Source organism: Ictidomys tridecemlineatus, unplaced genomic scaffold (genome assembly GCF_052094955.1).
Source record: "Ictidomys tridecemlineatus isolate mIctTri1 unplaced genomic scaffold, mIctTri1.hap1 Scaffold_48, whole genome shotgun sequence".
Taxonomy (NCBI): Eukaryota; Metazoa; Chordata; class Mammalia; order Rodentia; family Sciuridae; genus Ictidomys; species Ictidomys tridecemlineatus.
Window position 1 is genome coordinate 1,463,413 of NW_027523119.1, and position 12,577 is coordinate 1,475,989.

At 41.2% G+C, this 12,577-nt stretch overlaps 1 long non-coding RNA gene across 1 annotated transcript; it reads right to left on the reverse strand.

Moving 5' to 3' along the window:
- Window positions 1–3,442: 3,442 nt before the first annotated feature.
- On the reverse strand, window positions 3,443–12,028 carry LOC144373767 (uncharacterized). The gene is made up of 3 exons (XR_013433318.1): window positions 5,754–12,028; window positions 5,101–5,228; window positions 3,443–3,795 (listed from the first exon to the last, which is right to left on the reverse strand). It is a non-coding gene; the product is annotated as an uncharacterized LOC144373767 (long non-coding RNA).
- Between the last annotated feature and the right edge of the window lie 549 nt (window positions 12,029–12,577).

Consider the following 12,577-nt stretch of genomic DNA (forward strand, 5'->3'; position numbering starts at 1 on the left):
CCTCATCTAGCCAAAGAGGTCAAAGTGGTTCTGGAAACTGGTGGTGGTCGTGGAGGTGGTCTTGGTGGAAATGACAATTTTGGTCATGGAGGGAACTTCAGTGGTCATGGTGACTTTGGTGGCAGCCATGATGGTGGTGGACATGGTGGCAGTGGGGATGGCTACAATGGATTTGGTAATGATGGAAGCAATTTTGGAGATGGTGGAAGCTACAATGATTCTGGGAGTTATAACAATCAGTCATCAAATTTTGGACCCATGAAGGGTGGAAACTTTGGAGGCAGAAGCTCTGGACCTTATGGTGGTAGAGGCCAATATTTGCCAAATCATGAAACCATGATTGTAATGGTGGTTCCAGCAGCAGCAGCAGTAGCCATGGCAGTGGCAGAAGGTTTTAATACTGCCAGGAAACAAAGCTTAGCAGGAGAGGAGAGCCAGAGAAGTGACAGGGAAGCTAAAGGTTACAATAGATTTGTGAACTCAGCCAAGCAGTGTTGGCAGGGCCTAGCTGCTACAAAGAAGACATGGTTAAGACAATACTCATATGTATGGGCAAAAAACTCAAGGGCTGTACTTGCGACTAATTGTATAACAGGTTATTTTTAGTTTCTGTTCTGTGAAAAGTTCAAAGCATTCCACAAAGGGTATTAATCTACTTTGTTTTTGGCACCCGGGCTGTTGATTGCTAAATGTAATAGTCTGATCATGACGCTGAATAAATGTCTTTTGAAAAAAAGCTCAAAGTTGAAGTTACAGGATCTTCATGAGGGTCATCATATCCTGGGGTATCGGGGATCAATAGGTGGCAAAGAAAAAGTGGGTGTGGCTGCTGCAATGGACAGGAGAGTGAAAGCAGCTATCAGAATAGTCCATCTCTTGCAAAAGAGGGTATAGGCCCATTGTGTCCCTAAAAGTGAAATACCTGAGGGTCTTCTAAATCCTGACTGGATGTGAATAAGCAAAAGAACCATATATAAATTAGGGGTTGGTTTGAGCCATTAAGGCACAGAAGCCACTTTTCTGGGAACTCCTGGGTGAAATTCCCCAGTTCAAGAAAGCCCAGATCATGCTGGCCCTTGTCTTGGCTCACAGCTTTAGGACCAAACAGCCTATTTCCTTCAAGATCCTTGCAACACCAAGAAACAAGCACCAAAACAACCCTCCTACCACATTGAAAACTATCTACTGACCCCCTTGATCTGTACCACGATAAATAAGACAAGCATGGGCCTATTCTTTGTTAGAAGTCAGACCCCTTTGAACAGCTCAATGGGTCACACCTACCTTTGAAAATATATAACCTTTGCCTTTTTGAGTTTACTTCTTGATATATTACTTTCATAGTTTTTGGTGACCTTCACCCTTGTGAGATGGGCATGGTAACCATTACACTATGGTGATCCTCTACTCTAAATCTGAATCCCTCTAAAGCTAACAAGCTACAATTCATTGCTTCATCAATAGCCTTCAGGACAGGAACCCTCTCATTTTCTTAACAACTAAAATGTCGATAGCCAAAGTTAAATGAGAAAAATTCCAAAGTTAATAAAGAACATTTAAATTATGCTTTTTAATGGATTATTTTAATGGATTATTATGTTTGTTAGGGATGATGCTAACAGTAGGTCTGAAAATTATTAGAACAAGAAGCTGGCAATCTGAAATAATTTATTTCAGTGTTCTCGTAATTGTCAGATTTCAATGTGGCTTATCCATCCAAGCAGGCCTGCCTTGTAATTAAATCATATAAATGTTTTATTGGTTCTAATGTAATTCCTAAACAGGTTAAATCAAATAAAAGCTTTGATAAGTATTTGTACCACTCCATACTACCTTTGGAGCTCCACTTACAGAAAGTTATAAAAATTCTTTTATTTTTCTGATTTGTAAATGTGTGTACATAATGCTTATGTCTATGTTACATGATGTTAAAATTGACTTATAAATCAATAAGCATGCTCATATTTTAAAATTAACATAAAATGGACCCAAATAGCTTTAATTCACTTGATTTAAAAAGTTTCAATTGAAATAGGGTAGAGAGATAAAAATAAAGATATCTTTAAAATTATTAATTCAAAATTTTCCAGCTGGTTAAATAATTAAGTTGGGGTTCAGTGACAGAATGCTCCCCTAGCACATGCGAGGCGCTCGGTTCAATCCTCAGCACCACAATAAATAAATAAAATACAGATATTAAAATAATAATAATAATAATAATAATAAAGTTGTTAATCCCTATGATATTTAAAATTTATATCTATTTGCTTCTAACAATTTTCTTTAACAGGAAAAAGATAATTAATACTGTTATCTACATTTGTTTGATGTCTTGTATCTTACAGTTAAGAATAAATACATTTAAGGTAAAGGGGAGTAATTATATGTCTTTATTAAAAGAGGTACTTATTGATTTGCAAGGTTAGAGTGCTAGAATGTCATCCATTGGATGCTAAAATATCATCTACTAAATATAAAAACATCAGATCCTATTAACTAAAATATACTTAAACTTTAGATGTGTTTGTAATTTGGTTAATATAAAATAAGATCTAAAATTCCTTTATTTTCTATGTCCTCATGAGAACCAAGGGGCTGGGAGTTAAACTTCTATCAGGTGTGATTTATATAGAAAGGTTTAAGAAAAATTTCACCCAGTAAAGTAAAAGGCTATAAATGTCTCGGTAAATTAAAACAAAATATGTACAAAATAATTTTCAAAATGTTTACATATAGCTAAATTGGTTACATGAAATTAACACAATCAGCTGAAGTTATTGAAAGATTTTTACTCTTTAAATCCTGCTAAGTTTCTGACATGAGGCCTATTTACCAATATAGATAAGATCTTTTCACAGACCTTTATTACTTGGGCATTCTAACTAAAGGATAAAAGAAATAAGAAATACTGAAAACATTAATCTACTCTCATTCCAATAAAATAATTTTTTATGTCTGTTGAGTTTTATTATTTAAAAAAAAAACTAGTTTTAAAGGATTTAAGGTATATAAAATTTTGTTTAAACAATAAATGTTATTTTAAAAGTACCACATTACATTCCATATTTCAAATTTTTCTTTAAAAGCTAAACTTGGTTAATATAAAAAAATCATTGTAATTATGATAATTATTAATAACATATTAATTGTATCTTTATTTCCCAAATATACACGTCATTAAAGTACAAGATTTAAAAGAACATTTTACTAAGCTGATGTTCTTCAAACAAAAGTTTCTACAACAATAGCTCTTAAACTTATAATAATAACAAATTAATTGGAAATTAATGGTGTTATTTAATATTTTATATTTAAGTAAATACGTTATAAAATTTTACGTTACTCTCTACACTGAGAAGTAAACTATATTTCGAAAAGACAATTAAGACACACTGGCTTATTTAAAAGTTAACAATATGAAGTATATAATTTTTTTTGTGTGTGTGGTGTTAGGGATTGAACCGGGGGCCTTGTGCAAGGGAAGCACTTTACCAACAGGTCATGCCCTGCTTTGAAAATATGATTCTTGCCATTTTGTATTTATTTCTTGATAGATTACTTTCACAGTTTTTATTTCACAGCCAGCCCATCTCTCCCATGGGTACCTCGCCCATGCTGGATATGAACGGAGAGCTGTAGGCTAAGTTAGAATACATGATGACGTACTGGAGGCCTCTGGATTTGTACTTCAATCTTCATCTGCTCTATGGAGGAAGAGCAGGGAGTAGACGGGCAGAAGACCATTAAGGCCAGTTATTTAACTGAATCACATTTTCAGAAGTTTCTTGGGAGCACCTTTAGAAAAGAAACAGGTGTTACTTCGACTCTCTGAAGAAATTCTATCTCAATTCTTCTGGGTGCTCACCTTGGGATATGTATTTCCCTCCATCCATTACCCAAGGATCCAACAGCCTCTATCACCCTCCTCCCTTCTTTCCCACAGGCCAGAATCAGTTCCTGCCCTGCTATAGGCTTTGGTCTCAGGACTGAAGCCCTAATGACTGGATCTGCTCCCTGACTGGAAGTCTGCTCCTCCCCCGATAGGAGGGTCCATAGGACCTGGGGATGCGGAGAGTCCGGCCAAAGAGAGGGGATATGGAAACTAGTTCCCAGACTTTGGGTGGGGTTGCAGATGACATGTTTCTTCCCCCTTCTCCCTCAACCTCTCCTTACCTGGGAGCAGCAGAGCTCTAAAAGTGACTGGCCCTGCCTACTCCCTCCACTCTGGTTAAGTCAGCTGGAGCATCAGACCCCAGCAGCTGCTCAGCCCCACCAGTCTCTGCAGAGGCTCTGCTCAAGGCAGGGGCTGCTGAGCTGGCTCAGGATCTGGAGTCTGCAGGAGGCTGGGTTCCAGGGCCACAGCCCAATCCTGGTGTTGTAGGAGTCCCCAGAGAACTGGCATCCTCTGCCTTCATCCTGAACAGACTCCACTCTGTTTTCAACTCAGCTTCTGGAAATGAGCCTCCTGTGGGAATGCAGCCCTGAACTCCAGCCTTCCAGGTTGGGCTGGGAAAGGCCTTCCCTGTGCCTTACCCTGGCATTAGCCATAGGACCCTCTCTCTCCCTCTCTTTTATATATGAACATAATACCTTTATTTTAAGTTTAAACTCAGTGCCTAACACATGCTAAGCAAGCACTCTACCACTGAGCCAGGACCGAGGTCCCAGGACTCTCTTCTTTGACTGTGGGTATGAAGTCCCTTTCTCTGTACACACTGAATGGAGATACCATGCTGCCATCTTTCAGGATTGGGATTTCCTTCCTGTGTTCCTGTTATCTCCACACCATGCCCCACTGTGTCCCTCTTATAGAAATCTGGTCTGAATCAGACCTGCATAAGCTAAAACCCTTTAGAATCCACAGGCGGCCTTGGTATGGCCACTCCTCTTTCCCTTGGGCCCTGACAGGGAGTATTTCTCAGAACTCAGGGCTGAGCATGGTCAAGCTCATGCTTCCAGTGACTGGAGGCCTGATTCTTCTGTCTCATCTCAGAATGGGAAGGACCAGTCAAGGTACAGACTAGGATCTTGGGAATTTACTTGCCTGTCCTCATTGCTCCCCCATCTCCCCCATCCCTCTCTTCAATCTGCCTACAATACCTGTCAGAAAAAAATTATGATGCATCCTATGATGAGGATTCTAGTGATTAAAGGTACTGAATTCCAGTGATTAAAGGTACTGGCTGAGGACTTCTCAGTGACTGTGTCTGGGGTGGTGGTTGAAGGTCCTGAAATGAAAACACAAGAGTGTTAGCCCTTATTCAGACCAAAATATGAGGACATATCTGCTTAGATCCTGCTGCCCCAAGTCATTCAGGAAGGCAGATCTCTGCTATGTGGCAGCTGCTGTGACAGGTCCTGAGAAGTGAGGGAGACAGGAAACAGGCCATGTCTTTAAGGGGCTCATATAGCTAATGGGAGAAGCCTGGGTGACCATACAACTCATCCTTCCTGGTGGCAGAATATGAGGAGACCCATGAGGATGGTGGTGGAGAAGTTGACATGTGAAGTGATTTAGAGGAATTTCCAAAAAGAGACGAGCACATGTCAGACCCAAAGAATGTGCACTAAAAAAGAGGCATTAGGAGGTGAGAAGGGAAAAAGATAGGAAGACTATAACTATGAATGTTAACCCAGGTCTGACTCATGCTTGATGGATTGTACACACACACACACACACACACACACACACACACACACACACGTAGCAGCATCTCATGTGAATCCCACTTCTTCCCCCTCCTGCCAGTTACCTGTTGGCTCCAACTCCGCCTCCCATTCCTTCAAGTTCTGAATCCAGGTTCTACAGTCACCTATCGAGGACCTGTGCAACAACTCGGTCACTTCCTTGTCATTTTCCCACATTTTTTTCATCCAGTTGGACCCAGGATGTATCTCTCTCCACTTTCTGTTGTCTGAGTCAAAAAGGAGCCATATCTGTTCATTGAAGCCAAACTTCCAGGAGCTGTTGGATTTATGCTGACAACACATCCTGCCCTCCAGGGTGTTCACACCTGCCCCCATCAGAGAGAAATCATCCTCCTTTCTTAACAAATCCTTTGTCCAACTCAGTACCACCTTCCCTGTTTTCCTTCTAATCTGGCTGTGTTCTGTTCTCCAAAACAGCTATGTCTGGGCTTTTAGAGGGACCAACATCTAACTCTTTTTTTTTATATGCACACAATCAATTTCCTTCAACCAATATCAGCTCTCTCATGTCCCTGGACTATCCTTACATACCTCTGGCCATGTCATTTTCTGCTTTAATGTCAGCTAGTTTCTGTTTTAGTGTATTCCCAATATCTCTCAGTGAGGTTTTCTGCTCTGTGACAGGTCCTGAGAAGTGAGGGAGACAGGAAACAGGCCATGTCTTTAAGGGGCTCATATAGCTAATGGGAGAAGCCTGGGTGACCATACAACTCATCCTTCCTGGTGGCAGAATATGAGGAGACCAATGAGGATGGTGGTGGAGAAGTTGACTGTGGCACTCACTTTCCCTCCCAGGGCACTCAAGGAGTTAACCTTGTCCATGCCACAGTCATAGGAGAAAAAATTCTTCTGGTCCACCTGGGCGTGGACTGTACACCATTGCTGTCCAGGTGCTGCCTTAGAAGTCATAGCAAAGGTAGTGAGTGCCTGTGAGGGAAAAAGGCAGGTTGGGCTGGTGAGAAAGGACCCTTTAGGCATCTCCTCTCCATCCCTCTGAAGGGCTGAGCTGGCAGAGCAATAATGGCCCTTCCCAAGCTCTCTGCTTCACCTGTTTAAGGTGAGCATGTTCCCCTCCTTTGAAGTGGAGGGGACAGCAACCTCATGTCCCAGGACATAGCCCACTTCCCCTCTGCCCTTTGAACAATGCCTACACGCAGCAGCACATCACCTTGCAATGGTGGTGCCAGGCCTGCTGTGAGGGAAGGGCCTGCCTGGCAGAGGATGATCAGACACAGGAGAAGGGACTGTGCATGCTGAGTCATGGTGGGTGCAGTGAGGATGGGATCACAGCTGCATGAGAAAGAGTTCATAATTATGGTTCATAGCTTTTAGCTTGACTCTTAGGAGATGGCACTATTGTCCCAGGAGATTGCCTTTTTTTAGGTTGGAAAGTGATATTGTAGTCTGAATAAAATGAAAAATCCATAGTTTGAAGAAAGGTAGTAAAGGAAGGAATCAGAAGCATGTGCTTTGTGGCTCAGAAAATTGTATATGCCAGGTTAGATATACTAGAAAAGCCAGAAAAATGACCAGCCCACTGTGATTTTTAAGAAAGCCTGGGAGACTCTTGTTTATCAAGTGTATTAAAAATATCTAGTATCCAAACCTGAACCAAAATTAGTGGAAAGGAAGAAATAAATAATAAGTTCAGAGCAGAGCACAAATAATGAATCAGAGACTAAAAAGGAGCACGAGAGAGTAATGAAATAAGGAGCTGGTTCTTCAAAGAACTAAACACAGGTGAAAAGTCAGTAGCTAGACAACTAGGCAAAGTAGAGAGAAGACTCAAATTCAGACAAGAAAAGGGAAAGGTTGCAACTGACACCACAAAAGTACAAAGGATCATTTGAGATTATTAGGAACAAAGATACCCATGTTTGTTATTATTTGCAAAAATTTGGTAACCTAGAATAAATGGAAAAATTCCTGAACACTTACACATATATATCTTACCCAGCCAGATTGAATCATGAATAAATAAAAAAGCTGAGCAGACCTATAATAAGTAACAAGATTGAATCAGTAGTAATAGCCTTCCAGAAAAGAAAATTCCAATACAAGAGAGCTTTACTGCTAAAAGTTCTACCAAATATTTGAAGAACAGTTTCTAGTTCTCCTTAAGTAATTCCCAAAAATAGAAGAGAAAGAAATTCTTCCAAATACATTTGATAAAGCCAGCAATTCCATGATACCAAAACCTGACAACACACACAAAAACTAATCCACAGCTATTTTTAAAAAATATTTTTTAATTGTTGATAAAACTTTATTTTATTTATTTATTTATATGTGGTACTGAGAATCGAACCCAGTGCCTCACACACGTCAGGCAAGTGTGCTACTGCTGAGCCCCAGCCCCAGCCCCCACAGCTAATATTTTTGATGAATAAAGATACAAAAATCCTGAACAAAATACTAGCAAACTAAATTCAATTGCCCACTAGAAAGATTATTCAACATGACCAAGTGGAATGCATCTCAAGGATGCAATAATGGTTCAACACTATCTAATCAATAAATGTAATATCCCACATTAACAGAATGAAGGACAAAATCGATATAATAGATGTAGAAAATGCATTTGATAAAATCAACATCTCTTCATGATGAAAATGCTGAACAACTAGGTATAGAAGGAATACATCTCAACATGATAAAAGGTGTGTCAAATAAGCCATCAGCAAGCATCATATCAAATGGATAAACACTGAAAGTTTTTTTCCTCTCAGATCTGAAACAGAAGAATGATGCCCATTTTACGACTTTTAATCAATGGAATTCTGGGAGTGCTTGCTAGAGCAATCAGGCAAGAGAAAAAATGAAGGGCATCCAAACTGGGAAAAAAAGGAATAAAATTCTCACTGTTTGCAGATGAGCTGATGTTACATTTAGAAAACTCCAAGGACTTCACCCAAAACTAGTAGTAGTAATAGATGAATTTAGCAAAATTGCAAGATACAAAAAAATAAAATTATTAGAGTTGTTATATACAAATAGCAAATCATCTGAAATAGAAATCAAGGAAACAATACTACTTACAATAACTGCAAAAAATATAAAACCTTGGAACAAATTAAAATAAAGAGGTAAAAGATCTCTAAAATGAAAACTATAAAGTAATGAGGAAAGAAATTGAAAACAACAACAACAACAACACACACACACACACACACACAAATAAAAAGATAACCAATATTGTTCAAATGTCTATTCTACCCAACAAGATCAGCAGATTCAATGTAATCACTACCAAAACACCAAGAGCATTCTTCACAGAACTAGAAAAGACAATCTTAAAATTTCTATGGAACCACAAAGCTCCTGAAGAGTCACAGTTATCCTGCATGAAAAGAACCAAGCAAGAGGAGTTCCATGACTTGACTTCAAAATACAGGACAAAGCTGGAGTAATCAGAACAGCATGGTGCTGAATTACAAACAGAAGCATGGACCCATGGAACAGAAGAGAGAGCATAGAATTCGACCCACACACCTACAGCAGCCTATTTTTGAAAAAGGTGTAAGAATGTACAGTAGAAAAAGGACAGTTTGGGGGCTGCGATTGTGGCTCAGCAGTAAAGCGCTCACCTACATGGGAATGACCCGGGTTCGATTCTCAACACCACATAAAAAAAATAAAGGCATTGTGTTGTGTCTATCTTAAAAAAAAAATTCTCTCTCTCTCTTAAAAAAAAGACATTTTTTTCTATACATGGTGTTGGGAAAACAGGGTAGGGAATTCACAGGAAAAAGAATGAAACTAGACCCCTGTGGCTCTTTACTCAGAAACAATCGACTCAAAGTGGTTTAAATGGGCAGTGGTAAAATGCTTGCTTACCAGGCAGGAGAACCAGGGATTAATTGAAAAAAATAAAATTTTATTTTTAAATATTTTAAGGCTATTGTAATGGGAAAATATTTTTTAGACAAGACCCTAAAAGTAGAGAAAACAAAAGCAAAAACAGATAAACAAGATGAATCAAAATAAAAAATCCTCTGCACATCAAAGGCAACAGTTTTGGGAGTGGAGAAACAACCTACAGAATGTCAGAAAATATTTGCATGTTGTGTATCAGGTAAGAGGTTATATATGGAACTCAAAGAACTTAATAATTAGAAAACAAATAGCCTGATTGCAAAATGAAGAAAAAAATCTGAAGACATTTCTCAAAAGTGATAAGTAAATGGCCCATAGGCACACAAAACTGTGCTCAGTATCACCAGTCATCTTTGAAATGCACATCACAACCACAAGGTGACATCATCTCACTCCAGTAAGAATGACTGTTAACAATAAAACAAACAAACAAACAAAAAGTGCCTGCAAGAGAATCCTGTATATTGCTAGCGGGATGTAGATTCATAGTGGGGGAGAGGTAGGAGGGCTTAGGCAAACAGGGCAAGATGGCAAGGGAGGAGGTTGGGCAGGGCCCAAACAAAGGAGCGTGGGGAGGGTCTTCTGATGAGGTCAACTTCCTGCTTGACCTAAGTGCTGGTGGTCACAAGTGAGGGACCCAATCAGATAGACACTTCCATATTAGCACTCCCAAGCAAGAGATCCAAAAGGGAAACTAAAACAGATGCATGGATAGAGGGGGAACCAATAAATAATATTTAGGAGTATGTAGACAGGGGAGGAGATAAGAAAAGGAGGAATTCCAGAGACCATCAAAAGAACAGGCCAAAACTCCCACTGGATTCCCAGCTCTGAGGCCCCCTTTTCTCAGAGAAGTCCTCTCTATATCTCTCTCACTTTTGCAATAAACCCACTTCTATCTCAGTTTCCTGTTCTTAGATTCTTCAATGAATGAACACAATGATAGGTGTTTTCTAATTATTAATTATAGGTGGTAATAATAGGGCCACTAGGAAAAACAGTATGAGGTCCTTAAAATTTAAAAATTGAACTAGCATACGATCCAGGAATTCCTCTACTGAGTAATAGCCAAAGTAAATAAATACAGTCTGTCAAAGACATCTGCATTCCCATGTTCAATGTAACACTATTCAAAAAGGCAAAGAAACATAAACAACCTAGGTGTCAATCAAGTGATTAACAGATTTAAAGACAATATGATACATAACACAAACTGGAATACTATTCATCCATATAAAGGACAAAATCCTGTCATCTGCAACACAATTGATGAAAATGGATGTCATCATGTTAAGAGAAGTAAGCCAGAAAGACAAGTATCATATGATCTCACTTTCATGTGGAATCCAAAAAAAGTTCATCTCAGTATTTGAAATCAGATGGTGTGTACAGAAAAAGGGATGGGAGATGTTGATAGATGGGAATTAATTTGCAAGTAGATAACAGTGATAATTTCTGGTGTGCTCCAGCACAGTAGAGTGACTGTAGAAAACTATATTTTGTTTAACTCAAGAATCTAGAAAAGGGCTGGGGTTGTGGCTCAGTGGTAGAGCATTTGCCCGTTATGTATGAGGCACTGGGTTCCATCCTTAGCACCACATAAAAATAAAATAAAGGTATTGTGTTCATCTACTATATTAAAACAAAAACCTTAAACTAACAACCAAGCCCTAAGGAGGGGCTCAGGTTCTACTCCTGGACATCTACTCATATCAGAAACAGAGAAAGATACCAACAAAGGGACACATGTAAAAAAAAGAGAAAAGAAAATCCATCTCATTTGAAGTGAAAGTCCGTGATCTCAGAAAACTTGAGGAAACAGGCACGCCCCCCCCCCTTTCACAATGCTCCAACAAAGGATCCCATAGTTATAGAAGTAGATAAAATCACAGATAAAGATAATGAAAAACTAATTATTAAAATGTCCAATGATCTAAAAGAAGATCTAACAACTGAATAAGAGAATAAATGCAGACGAAAGACCATGTCGATAAAGAAACGGCGATATTGAAAAGAAACCAATGAGAATAGCTGTACATGAACGAGACAAGGAATCGAATTAAAAGTTCCCTGGGGACAGCGCCAACGCGTTAGACTGCCTAGAAAGCAGCGCTTCCAGCTTTGAGGATAGGACGTCAGGCCGTGAAGACAGAGTGAATCAGCTGACTACCCGGTGCGCAAAGAAGAATCCAAACGAGGGGCGCGGCAAGGTCCCGGGCGCTGGGCTGTATGGCTCTTCCCGCCGCTCTCCTTTCCCTCTCGTGTCTCCCTGCCCAGGCCGCCCTCCTTAGGCCGGGCGCCGGCAGAAAGCCGCTGCCGGCAGCGCTCCCAGCTCTTGGACAGTGACTGACTTTTCCCTGCAGGGTTAGGTCCTCTGCCACTCGCCCCCAACCCCGCAGTAACTGTCTCCGGCATCAGCAAGGAAGCCACCTGTCTGCGGTCCCCGCCCTTCACCCCGCAGCAGCCAGCTCTCCAGACCCCTTCCCTGCACCCTCTCTCCGGCCTCCCTCTCCCCCCACCGTCTGGCTCTCCCCCCACCTCTCGCCCGCCCCCTCCGCTCTCGCCCGTTCTCCGCGCCGCCAGCTCCACTGCCCCCCGCCGGCTCTCCCCACTCGGCCTCTCCCTCACTGCCCCCCAACTGTCCCACGCGTCTCCACGGCTGTCGCTCCCAGGCCCGCGCCCTCCGCTCTTGCCCGCTCTCCCTGCGGGTCCCTGCTTCTCTCCGGGTGGGCCAGGGAGGGAGAGCAGCGCGACCAGGGTCCCCCTGCCTCTCTCCATCTTCCCGCCCTCCAGCCGTGCTTCTTGCCTGGGACTGGCTCGCGGGGCTCTGGGTCCGAGGGTTCCGGGCACCCCGCCTCTCGTCCTCCCCAGGTCGGCGGGACGTCTGGACTCCGTCGTGCTCCGGCCACCACTTGGAAGCACTTGCCGGTCCCGCCTGGTCCCTTTCGAGGACTCCGAGCCTGCTCCCCATCCGGCCTGGTATGGGGCTCCT